This window comes from Castor canadensis, chromosome 12, assembly GCF_047511655.1.
Source record: "Castor canadensis chromosome 12, mCasCan1.hap1v2, whole genome shotgun sequence".
Lineage (NCBI taxonomy): Eukaryota > Metazoa > Chordata > Mammalia > Rodentia > Castoridae > Castor > Castor canadensis.
The window spans coordinates 63,289,283-63,302,898 of NC_133397.1; the positions used below are offsets into that span (position 1 = coordinate 63,289,283).

The following is a 13,616-nucleotide window of genomic DNA, read 5'->3' on the forward strand; positions in this document are numbered from 1 at the left end:
TGGCAAGTTCAAGCTTCCTGCTGGCTGGGGATTGTGGCTATAGCAGGGCATAGAAGCCAAACAGAGCTCCCTCACTGGTCCATTGCCCTAGGAGGAAAGGGTGGATCTGCCAGCTGTCTGTGGTCAGGAAAGAGCAGAAACTCCAGTTAGTGGAGGTCCTGGCCACTTAGAGACTTGCTTCCTCGTCTAGACGAGGAAGCAGCCTTGGAGAAATGGCTGATTTTAGGGCTAGTGCAGGGAAAACACAAGATGAGCCTGAATCATTTTGTAATGGTAGAAAGTAAGGAAGTTCTCAGGGGAAAAAGGAGGTAGGAAGCTGCAGTATGGAAAAAAAAAAAAAACAGTAGCCAACCAGAAAGAGTGCTTGCTGGTCAGAGCTGAGACAAATTGAACCAAAAAATAAGCCACAATAGTATTTGGATTATAACCCATAAAAAAAAATCCATGAGCTGGTGGAGTGACTCAAGTGGCTAGAAGTGCCTACCTAGCAAGCATTAGCAACGCACCCAACCAGTACCCTCCACAAGTGTCAAGGTCATAATACACATCACAGTCAGGAGGAAACTAGGAGACATGTCCAGGTGTAAGGGGACATAAGCCGTGCATGTCACTGTCTAACACATCTCTCCAAATAGGGTCCCTAAATGCTACATTTTAGTTTACCTCTTTTTTCCCTCTCTTTCTTTTTCTTTCCTTCCTTCTTTCTTTCTATTTATTTATTTATTTATTTATTTACTTATTTAGGTGGTACTGGGGTTTGAGTTCAGGGCCTTCACCTTGAGCCACTCCACCAGCCCTATTTTTGTGAAGGATTTTTCAAGATAGGGTCTCTCGAACTATTTGCCCAGGCTGGCCTCAAACCTCAATCCTCCTGAGTAACTAGGATTACAGGCATAAGCCACCAGTGCCCGGTTCTTTTTTTTTTTTTTTGAGACAGTATCTTGTTATGTAGCCCAGAATAGCTGGGATTACAGGTGTGTACCGCCATACTCAGCTTATCTAGTTGTTCCTTACCTTTTCTTTTCCTTTCCTGTTCTCTCTCTCTCTCTCTCTCTCTCTCTCTCTCTCTCTCTCTCTCTCTCTTTCTGTTGTTGAGATGGGAGTCTCACTTTTGCCTCGATCCTCTTGATCTCTTCTTCCCTGGTATCTGGAGTTACAGGAGTAAGCCACCACACCTAGCGTTAATCTGTTTCTTCTTCAAGAAAAACTGAATTACTTTGTATTCAAACTTAACATGTTACAAAATCATTGTTATATGAAGATATGATCAAGTGAAACAAAAATAGGCATAAAGTATTACATAAGTATGTGAGGAATTTAAAGATGTCTTTATTACTTGCCAGTTTAAGTTTTTTGAGTAATTTTACATTTACAGAAAGTTGAAGAAGTTCCCACGTACTCTTCTCTCACTCCCCAGCATATTAACATTTTAGTGGTACACAGTCCTTTTACCCCACTTTTCTGTTTTTTGGTCAAGATTAAGAAATCAACATTTGGTACTGTTTGAAAAAAGGGGTAATGTAAAAAGGAGGGGAGGTTAAGGGAATATAATAGAGGGGGTAAACTTGTTCAAAGTATACTGATCACATCTACAGAATTATCACCATGAATTGTTAATGTATGTTAATAAAGAAAAATCTCAGCTCATTCCCGAGCTTCTGCTGACGAGGAAGTTTGTGCCTCCAGATTATGATGGCAAATCACCTTGTAAAACCTGATTCTAGAAACTCCAAGAGACCAAGAGAATTGGAGTCTCAATCTCAAATGCAAGATCATCCAGAGATGTCCTCTCTTGGAAAATCAGATTCATCTTTCTCTGAATGTTCTGGACTATTTTATAAAGATGAATCCCTGGAGAAAGATTTAAGTGACATGAGCAAGGAAATTAATCTAATGTTGTCTACATATGCAAAGATCTTAAGTGAGAGAGCAGCAGTTGACGCATCTTATGTTGAAGAGATAGATGGACTCTTTAGAGAAGCCAACACTATTGAAAACTTCCTAATACAAAAAAGAGAGTTCCTGAGACAGAGATTTATAGTGATTGCAAACACACTGCAGAGTTAAAATGTATACTTAAAATAAGCTGAGAATTTAAACCTATTATTGTTGTAATGAAAGAATGACCTTTCTGCTCTGAAAGCTCTCTAGTTGTTAAAGTAAATGTGTATCTTAAACTAAGAAGGGGTAATACCTTGAATATTATCTAGATTTAAAAGATGCTTTATATGGACACTAATATGAAGTATTTAACTTTTTTTGTGTGTCAAATATTTGGCACATTTTATAAAAATTTAAAAATTTTAAATCATTTCTTTCTCTTTCCCTTAAGCTTCATAGCTTTTCTTTAACTTCTAAAAGAGGACTCAGTTTGATATTGTAATTTTTTTCTTTTAGAATATTTTGTTTAAATAACAGATAGTGTTGGATATAGTTTAAAAGTGTTTCTTGGTCAGTATTATAAAAGAACATTAAAATGTTAAAGGTAATTAATCTGGCTCCTCATATGTAATAAAGTATAACTGTGCTACTGCTATTTAAAAGAAAAGAAAAGAAAAGAAAAATCCCAGAGAAAAGAAGGAAGAAAGGAAGGAAAGAAAGGAGGAAGAAAAAAAATTGGTACAATATCATTAATGGTACTACACACTTTATTCGGACCTCGCCAGGTTTTCCATTAATTTTTTTCCTGTTCCAAGATCAAATACTTGGATCCCACATTGCATTTAGTCACTATATAGTCTTAGTTTCCTCACACCTGTGATACTGATATTATAGTAATTCATTAAATGGTGCATTTGATTTATATGGCTTACTAAATTTGTGTTATAGTTAACAATCACAGAGAAAAACAAAACTATATGAAACATCATAATGGTTTCTCATTGCCTTTTTTAAGACTGAGTTCATTCTTTAATATCACATTGTAAATGGTGATAAATTATTTGGAAGGAAAAACATTCACATTCTTTTACCTAGTGAGCCAATTCCTGAGAATTTATCCTACAGAAAAAATATTTTAAAAAGCATCAAAATAAACATATGTTCAACGTGCTTGCAGCAGTCCCTGTACTTATTGCACAGTCCTGAGTAAAGTTTTCCTTACCCTACCATACTTTAACACAAGTCACTGAATGATTTTTTTTTCCATAACAGCAAAACCTCCTTACCATGACCTCTCGCGGCTGTCCATGAAACAATGCTACACCATGTGGGTGGTGTTTGTTTTTTGTTTTTGTTTCTGGCAGTACTGGCATTTTAACTTGGGACCTCACACTTGCTCAGCAGGCACTCTACCACTTAAATCACTCCTCCAACCCTTTTTAGTGTTGAATGTTTCTTTTCAGATAGGGTCTCACTTTTTGCCCAAACTGGTCTTGAACTTCAATCCTCCTGATGTCTACCACCCAAGTAGCTAGGATTACAGGTGTAAACCACCAGACCCTGGCTTGCTTTTGTTTTTTTGAGAGAGGATCTCCCTATATAGTTCATGATGGACTGGGAACTTGTGATTCTCCTGCCTCAGCTTCCCAAGTGCTGGAATTACAGATGTACATGACCACATCCAGCTTTACTTTATTGTTTTTATGTCTCAATCCTTGGTGTTTTTGGTTTTGTTGGTGTGGGTGTGGAGCTGGTTTGGTGGCACTGGGGTTTAACTCAGGGCCTCATGCTTGCTAGGGAGGCCCTCTTATGGCTTGATCTATTCTGCCAGAACTTTTTAGTGATGAGTCTTTTCAAGATAGGGTCTTATGAACTATTCCCCTGGGTCTGGGTTTGAACTTCAAATAGCTAGATTACAGGTGTGAGCCACGGCTCTCTATCTTCAATAGATCAGGATCCATGAGAGTAGGAACCACATCTGCCTATTGGCTTCTGTATTCTCAATTACCACCACAGTGCCTGAAACACAACAGCTATTCAGTAAACACACATTGATTTAAGGAAGGAGGAAAACCCATAAAACATGCCCAAAGCAAGGGAGAGGAAGAGAAAGAGGAGCATATTTGGTCATTTTTCACAGTTTTGGATGGAAAGTGAATAGACACCAGTTGTGTGTAATGTTGCAGTTAAAAATCTTCTTGGGACATATCCCGGCAAATCAGAAGATAACCTTTTTGTTTTGCTAAAGTCTGTTGACCTTAAAGACAGCTGGTTTGGGAGCTAAGTTTGGAGGAGAAGGCATGAGAACTTGAATTGCTGCATAGAGTAAGAACTTCCAGATTCCCAGAGCCATCCAGCAATCCAGGAAGAAGAGGAAGGAAGGATCAGAGGGCACGTGGAGCCGGCAAGATTGCAAGAGGCACGTGAGTTTCAGTCTTTCTTAGGTTATCAATTTCTATTTTAGTGCACTAAGGTCAGATGATGAGGTCTGTCTGTGAAACTGGTTCTGTGAAATTTATTATAGCTCCTTTGATAGCCAATTTAACTGTTCCTCTGGTGTTTAAAAGGAATGCATATTTTCTGTCGGGCATGGAGCTCAGTTATGTTTAATAGATCAAATTCATTACTTGTATTAACTAGATCTTCATTACTTACATTTTTTGCTCTCTTGATGTATAAGAGGAATGGTCTTGAAGTTGCACGGGCTTAAACCTATTTATTTAAAAATAAAGACTGAATTCCATTTTTTGAGACCAGGTCTCACTATACAGTTCAGGCTGGAACTGCCAAGTCTCCTGCCTCAGCCTCCAGAGTGCTGAGATTACAGCTCGGTGCCACAGATGCTGAGCACTAATTTAAACAATTAATTGATTTTTTTATTTTTGGTGGTACTGGGGTTTGAGCTCAGAGCTTTGTGCTTTCCAGGCAGGCGTTCTACTGCTCGAGCCACTACATCAATCCTTTTCTGTGTTGGATATTTTCGAGACATAGTCTCCTGAACTCTTTGCCTGGGGCTGGCTTCAAACCCGATCCTCCTGCTCTCTGCCTCCTGAGTAGCTAGGATTACAGGTGTGATTAATTAAAAGATTAATTTTTAAAAGTAAATAGTTTTCAAATTGTTGGAGATGGGAAAAACAATAAAACACAGACCAGAAAGCAAATGATAGAAAACAACAAGGTAGTATTCAAAAGCAATGTGAAATTATAAGAGAAGGCAAGACTAAATCTCTGTGTATAATAATAATTGAATGGGAGAAATTCATCAAAAGAAAGTACTTCCAGATATTGTTTTGAAAAAAATTGCAATGCTATCAATAAAAGATATGCCTAAAATGCAATTTCTTAAGGATCCTGAAGGGCAGGCAGAGTGGCTCAAGTGGTAGAGAACCTACCTAGTAAGCAAGAGGTCTTGAGTTCAAAACCTACTCCCACCACCCAAAAAAATTTTTTTTAATTAAAAACAAAAGGATCCTGAAGGTAAAAAGAAACAAAAATCTCAATGGGTTTTTTATTTATTAGCATATAACAGTTGTACAGGGGAGATACTTTGTGACATTTACATATGTGCTTACAATATATCTTAATTAGATCACCCCTCTCCATCATTCTCCCTCATTTCCCTTTTCCCTTTCGTTATTCTATTTTCACACACAAATACAAAATACATCCACCACATTCACCCTCCTTCATTCTCTGTTTATCCACCCACTCGTACCCACCTCAGACAGAAACTGTTTTACCTTTTTTGTCCTTCATCAATAAGTTTTAAACTAACTTGGCAAAAATATATTCAAAAGAGTAAATTTAGAGAGTAACAAATATTTGTCCAATGCTTAATAGGTATAGGCTTGTGTTACAAAACTGCAATAATTAAAACAGTGTTGAGGAAAGCCAGAAACAGACAAGTAGAATCAGCAGAAACAGAATAAAAACATCTGTAAATAAGAGATGGGTAATCTGCCTGTAATCCCAGAACCCAGGAGGTGCAAGCAGGAGGAATACAAGTTCAAGGCCAGCTTAGGCTACATAGTGAGAGTCTGTTTCAAAAAAAAAAAGCCAAAAAAAATCTATAGTCTTGCACATGCGTAAATAAGAATTTAATTGATGATAAAGATAGTATTTCATGCCAGCTGCCAGTGACTCATACCTGGAATCCTAGCTACTGGGGATGTGGGGATACGGAGGATCACAATTTGAGGCCAGCATGGGCAAAAAGTTCTCAAGACTCCATCTCCGCCAATACTTGGGCACAGGGTGAGTACCTGAGCTACATGTGAGGCTGAGATTGGGAAGATCATAGTACAGACCTGCCTGGCAAAAAAAGAGACCTTGAACTAGAGGTATGGCTCAAGTGGTAGAGCACCTGCTTTGCAAGCATGAAGCCCTAAGTTCAAATCCCAGTTCCCCCAACACACACACACACAAAAAGATCAAAACATGAGAGTTTGTGTGAAAAATAACCAGAGCAAAAAGAGCTAGAGGTGTGGCTCAAGTGATAGAGTCCCTGCCTAGTAAACACAAAGCCTGAGTTCAAAACCCAGTACTACCAAAACACAGTATTTCAAATAGGTAGGAAAAAACAACTTTACATTTGTAAAATAAAATAATAATAACAAACTAAATATAAAGTTATGTACCAACTCATAAAAAGGATATCAGACAGAATAAAGATTCAAACATTTAAAAATCCACTAAGGTAATAGGTCAAAATACAGAAGTCTACCTATGAAAGGTAGACTTCTACCTTGAGGTTCTGTTAACACTTAGTGATTTTTTTTTTTTTTTGTACTGGGGGTTGAACTCAGGGCCTTGTGCTTGCTAGGCAGGCACTCTCCCACTTGAGCCATTCTGTCAAATGACTTTGGTTATTTTTGAGATCGAATCTCACTGTATGCCCAGGCTGGACTGAACTGAAATCATCCTATCTGTGCTTCTCCAAGTAGCTGAGATGCCAGGCACAACACACACTGCTGCCCCCAACTATTGGTTGAAAAGGCATCTCATGAATTTTTTGCCTGGACTGACCTTGAACCATCATCCTCCTGATCTCAGCCTCCCAAGTAGCTAAGATTACAAGTGTAAACCACCAGGTCCAGCTGTTTAGTGAATTTGAATAAGGAGCTACAAGTGAAATACAAAGGACAACTTAGCATACAAAAAAAATGTTTCACATATTAGTTTAAAATTGTAAATTAATATACCAAGGATGTGGGGGCAGCAGGGGAGATCACCCTGGGCACGAGTACAATATAGCACAACCTTTTTAGAAGTCAATTGAGCAGCATCTATCAACCAAGTAGGCCCGGCTAGTCATGGGGGAGAAGCAGAAGGACTGTGGTATGAGGCCAGCCAGGAAAAGTTAGCTTGAGACCCTGTCTGAAAAACAAACAAAAAGCAAAAGGACTGGCAGAGTGGTTCAAGTGGTGGAGCATTTGCCTAGCAAGTTTGAACTGAGTTCAAACCCTCAGTACTGAGGGGAAAAAAAAATCTAAACTGGATATTCCTTTAATCTGGCAATTCCATTTCTAGGAATTTACCCTTTTTTTTTTCTTTTTTTTTGGTTTTGGTTTTTTGGTGTTAGTGGGGTTTGAACTCACACTTGCTAGGCAGGTGCTCTACCACTTGTGCCACTCCACCAGCCAAATTTACCCCATGGAAATATTCACACAAGTGTGCAAAGAACCTTGAGTAAGGATGCTGATTTCTGCATGATTTAATACAGCAAAACACCTGAGGCAGACCCAAAATAACCACAAACAGAGAGAAGAAGAATGGCTCCTCAGAGAAAAGACCACGCGCCTGCAGAGGAGTTGTTTCTTTAGCTTCTCAGCCTCCCACCAGCCTCCCACTCCTCCCCAGAGACGGCTGGTCCAAAGGACACCAAAAGCACTGTGACCTTTGGGCAAGTTATGGCCTCAGAGTGTCAAGGGTTCTCTGTGTTGCTACATTTCATCTGTAGTGATTCAGTTTTCTTTTGAGAAAAATTAAGGGCTTTAAACCTTAGGTTCTTTTTACAAGACAAATAGTAAAGATATAATCAATATCGTCTTTTAAAATGAAAATGTTTAAAACAAGAAACTCTATGTATTTTAAATTGTGGGGATGGACAGAGAGAAGCGAGTTGGTGAACAGTCCCCTTTCATTCATTTCATTTAAGGTGGGACAGACAGACACATCCTCTTTCATGCAATTCCGTATAAGAAGGAGCTGTCATGGAGGAGACATATTAAATAAAAACCACAAAATACAACACCGTGAATGGAGTGCATAGGATGAAGGGAGCACGTGCTGTAGGTGACTTGGTTTCCACTGGGAGGTGGGGAAGGTTTCCCTAGGAGATTATATTAGGCAAGATAAAATGATGAGAAGCTGAGAGGAGTCTATCCCCTCAGGATTTTTGTGAAGAGGGGAAGGCTTGTGCAAAGGCCAGAGACAAGGTAAAGCTGGGAACATGTATGACATGAAGAACAGGCTAGTGCAGCCTGAGCAGAAAGGAGAACAGCAGGAGAAAATGCACAAGCCATGCCCCCAGGCCCTTGTGGGCTACTTTGAGGATTTAATCTTTCCTTCTTTCCTTCCTTCCTTCCTTCCTTCCTTCCTTCTTTCTTTCTCTTTCTTTCTTCTCTCTCTCTCCGCCTTCCTTCCTTCCTTCCCTCCTTCCCGTCCTTCCTTTCTTTCCTCCCTTTCCTTCTTTCCTTCCTTCCTTCCTTTGGCAGTACTGGCGTTTTAATTCAGGACTCAATGCTCACTAGGTAGACACTCTACCACTTGAACTACACTCCCCAGATCTTTTTTTTTTTTTTGGCTTTATTTTTCAGGTAGCATTTTGCCCAGGCTGACCTGGGCAATCTTCCTACATATGGCCTTCTTCATAGCTGGAATAACAGGTGCATACCCTAAGCCCTGCTTGTTTTGTTGATTGAAATGGGGGTCTCACTAATTTATTACTCAGATTGGTCTTGAATTATGATCCTCCTGCTCTCCAAGTCCCTGAGTAGCTAGAATTACATACATAGATAAACTATTGCACCTGGCTTTTAAAAATACATTTTAGCATATGTTAATTGTACAAAAGGGTTTCATTGTGATATTTCCATATATGCCTATAATATGCTTATGCTCCCTTCCTCCCTTTAAAAAAATTTTAATGGGTTCATTATTCTATTTATATACATGCATATAAAGAGTATTTAGATCGTATTCACCCTCTCCTTTCACCCTCCCCAGTCCTGCTGGTTCCCACCCTGGATTTGGGATTTTCTACTAAGAGTGATTCAAAATGATTTAAGGATTAAAATTTAGACCTGGCAGTCTCTGCAGCTTTGCTTTGGGTAATGGCTTAGGTATGTTCTGGTCCAAGCAGTTGCCCACAGGAACTTGGCAAGAGAGGCAGGAAGCAGCCAAAGAACTCTAGGCCAATCTCCTCTTGAAATGGAGACCCTATGGGAACTCCACTGGCTAAGCACAAACTGCCAGTCCAGACAGATGAGTCCACGCACTGGAGGTACACTGGTGAGCATGGTGGTATTTGTGGATGGGGATGGTTGTGCAGCCATTTGGTAAATTTTTGTGAAGCTGTCAGTCTTTCTGGGACAGGGCAGAATACAAGGAGACTAACTTTAGAAGACTGACCTGAGATCAGCATTGCAGGAGGCGAGGAGTCCAGTAGAGGGAGCTGTCCCTGGTCTCATTTCTCCAGGGACGAGAGGGGACAAAGTAGCAGGGCTTGACCTTGGAGTGCTTGGAACATTCTAACATAGACCTTGAAGATTTTTTTCCTATGCATCGTAATACACCCTAAAACTTCAGGTAAATCTGGTAAAATCCCACCTGTACTGAAATAAATACTCAAACAGGTGTGTGTTCATGACCTAGACAGAGTAGCTTCCCCTGCTCCTGCACTGCTTAAGACCACCACAACATCTACTTACAACATCTTTTAGGACTGGGGGGTGAGGGTGGGAGCAGGGTGGTGGTGGTTCTGGAAATCCAGAAGGTAATGCATCATTATATGGTGAAGTCCAGAATTCAGCCAGGTATGGGCATAGAAGATTCCCACCCCCTAAATAATCTAGAAAGGCCAGAAAGCTGACAGAGGGAACACATCTGTCTGGTAACATGGGCAGGGGCTTTTCAGCCAGAAGATATGTAAGTGAGCCAGAAGATATGTAAGTGACACAGGATGAAATAATCAGGCAGCCTCAGAAGTAACCCCTCTGCCCACTTTAGGACCTCTCAAAAAGCAGATAATTATATAATCCATGCTGGCAAGGATGAAGCCACATCCATTCAAACATGTCCTCAGATGGAGATGCAAATGCGGCTGCAGAATCTCCAATACCCAGGCAACAGTAGGAGCACAAACCTGCAGGAACCAGGCAGGTACGACAGAGAATTAAGTGGTTCCCTGGACACAGCAAAGGGTGATGGGCATCACTGCCAAGTTCCAGGCAATTAGAACTATCACGTTGGTGTGAAAGAGCTGTGCTGCCTAACTTTCCAGAAAAACAACAACAATACCACAAATCCAGATTTTATTGTGAAAATTATATACATATGTTTGCAACTAATTTGAAAATTATAAGATATATTGAAGTTGGGATGCAGATGATGGTAGACTACTTGCCTATATATACACAAGCATACACAAGGCCCTGGGTTAGATCCCCAGCACAGCACAGAAAACATAGAATAGAATAGAGTAGAATAGAATAGAATAGAATAGAATAAAAAATAAAGGATGTAAATGAAATATAAATCAAATGGGTTTGTTTATTTGTTTGTTTTGGGTGGGACTAAGGCTTGGACTCAGGGCTTCCTACTTGCAAAGGAGGCACTGTATTGCTTAAGTCACACCTCCAGTTCATTTTGCTCATTTTATTTTTGAAGATGAGGATCTCTCAAACTATTTTCCCAGGCTGGCCTCAAACTACCATCCTCCTGACCTCAGCCTCCCAATAACTAGGATTTACAGAAATGAGCCACCAGCACCTGTGAATCAAACATGTTTGAAGTTGGGTATTATATTAGTTTTCTATTGTTTTTTAATGGTACTGAGGTTTGAACTCAGGGCCTCACTCTTGCTAGGCAGGTGCTCTACCATTTGAGTCATTCCCCCAGTCCTCCCTTCTTTTGCTTTTGTTATTTTTCAGGTAGGGTCTTGAATTTTTGTTCAGGGCTGGCCTCAGACAGTGATCCTCCTACCTATGCCTGGCTTTTTGTTGAAATGCAGTTTTGCTAATCTCTCTCTTCCCTATCTCCATCTCCTGAGTGGCTGGCATTACAAGCATTAGCCACTGCATCTGACCCTTCTATTATTAATATAAAAGCTTATCTCTCACTTGGTGGCTTAAAACAGCACAAATCTATTCTCTTCCTGTTCTGAAATCACTTTCACTGGACTAAGTCTGAAATCACTTTCAAGGTGGCAGCAGGGCTGGTTCCTTCTAGAGCCTCCCAGGAGAATCTGTTTCTTTGACTTTTCTAGATTAAGAAGGCCTTTACATTCCTTGGTTTACAACCTGTTCCTCCAGCTCCTGGCTTTCATCTTCCTGTCTCTTATTTTCACAGTCAAATCTCCTTCTGCCTCCAAGGGCACTTGCCATTACATTTCGGGATAATAATAATCTCCCCATCTCACTTAGCTATACCTGCAAAGTCCCTTTTGCCAATTAGGATTACACTTACAGTTTCAGAGACTGTGATCTGACTATCTTTGGAGGCCATTATCCAGTCTACCAATGGTACAGAGTTGGACCTAGCTCTCAGATTTCAACCTGTAGCTAAAGGTACTGTCATGATGACCAGGATTCACATGGACTCTCTGATAGAGCTATGGATAATTTGAGCATTTCAAAGAAAGAAAACACCATCTTTGCTAATAGGGTACTGTTGGGAGCAGGAATGAATGGCAGATTTTTCCCCCTCAACTAGAATAATAAACTCAAAACATCCCAATGCTGTGTGCCTTTGCCTGTGGTCCTTTTTTTTAAACAGCTGTATTGAGGTTTAATGCATATAACATAAACTGAATCCACTGTAAGTATACAATTTGGTTTTTTTTTACTAATGGTATATCACTGGGCAGCTATCTCAACTATCCAGATTTAGAATCCCCAAAATAATTCCCTTTCACTCATTTGCAGTCAATTCCCACCCTAAGACCCAGCCCAAACAACCACCGGTGGGCTTTCTTTCTGGAGAGATTTATCTTTTCTGTCCACTTCATAGAAATTGAGTCATATGATAATATACAGCATTTTTTGTTTTGTTTAAAGCAGAGCCTTGTTAAATAGTCCTGGCCGGTCTGGAACTCACTATGTAGCCTGGGCCAGCTTTGAACTTGAGATCTTCTTGTGTCGGCTTCCTGAGTGCTGGAATTACAAGTGTGCATTATACTGGCTAGTATAATGTTTTTGAGGTTCATCTATGTCAGAGTGTATATGAGTAGTCATTTATTTTTATTTAGTTAGTTTTGTGGTATTAGGATTAAACCCAGTGCTTCTCACAAGATAGGCAAGTGCTCTACCACTGAGCTACCCCCCAGCTCAGTCATTCCTTTTCATTGCTGAGAACTGTCCCACTGTGTAACTATACCACATTTTGTTATTCACTAGCGTGTGGATGGACATTTGGATTGTTTCTTCTTTGGGGCTAGTATGAGTAACGCTGCTATGAATATTTATGTACTAATGTTCTGTGGACATATATTTTCATTTCTCTTGAGTGAGTACCTAGAAATGGAATTGTTTGGTCAGATATTAAGTTTGTTTTTAACTTTTTTTTTTTTTACAGTGCTGGGGATCAAACCCAGAGCTGTGCATCTACTAAGCAAGTGCTCTACCACTGAGCCTTTCTAGCCCTTTTCATTCTATTTTGAGACAGGGTCTCCCTAAATTGCTCAAGCTGGCCATGACCTTGTGACCTTGCCCCAGCCTTCCTAGTAGCTAGGACTATAGACACGTACCACCACACCAGGTCTATTTTAACTTTTTAAGAAACTGTTGCAGTATTCTCTAAAGTGACAGTGCCACTTTAAGTTGTCATCAGGAAGTATGAGGGATCTGATTTGTCCACATCCTGGCCAACTCTGCATTAAATATCTTTTCCCATTGTGTTGCCTTAGCACTTTTGCCAAAAATTAGTTGACCTTATATGTGAGTGTTAGTTTCTGAACCATGAGGAAGGTAAGAGACAAAACCAGAAACTGGGACATTCCACAGAACAACTGATCCAGTTTCTTCAACATGTCACTGTCACAAGAAGGAGGAGGAGGAGGAGAAATGGAAAAAAGAAAAGATTGCTCCAATTAAGAAAATTATGACAGAGTGGCTCAAGTGGTAGAGCATCTGCCTAGCAAGCAATGAGGACCTGAGTTCAAACTCCAGTACTGCCAAAACTGAAAAACATAACAGACATAAAATTACTAAGTGTCATATGTGGGTCCTAATACTTATGAAAGGACACTTATGAAAGGATATTTTTTGAGACAGTTGGGGAGACTTGAATATGGCCTAGTGCCAGAGAATACCAAGGAATTATTGTTAATTTTGGTAACTATAATAATGGCAGTATGTCTATGTAAGAAAATGTCTATACATTTGAAGGATGTACTAAGCCTAGTTTTCATTTCAAAATAATTCAGCCGGCTAGGCTCAGTAGCTCACCCCTATAATCCCAGCTACTCTGGAGGTGGAGATCAGGAGGATCAAGATTCAAGGTCAACCCAGGCAAAA

At 39.9% G+C, this 13,616-nt stretch overlaps 1 pseudogene; it reads left to right on the forward strand.

Annotated features, from left to right (window-relative positions):
• The first annotated feature begins 1,557 nt into the window (after window positions 1-1,557).
• On the forward strand, window positions 1,558-2,360 carry LOC109696419 (testis-expressed protein 12 pseudogene; annotated as a pseudogene).
• The last annotated feature ends 11,256 nt before the right edge of the window (window positions 2,361-13,616 follow it).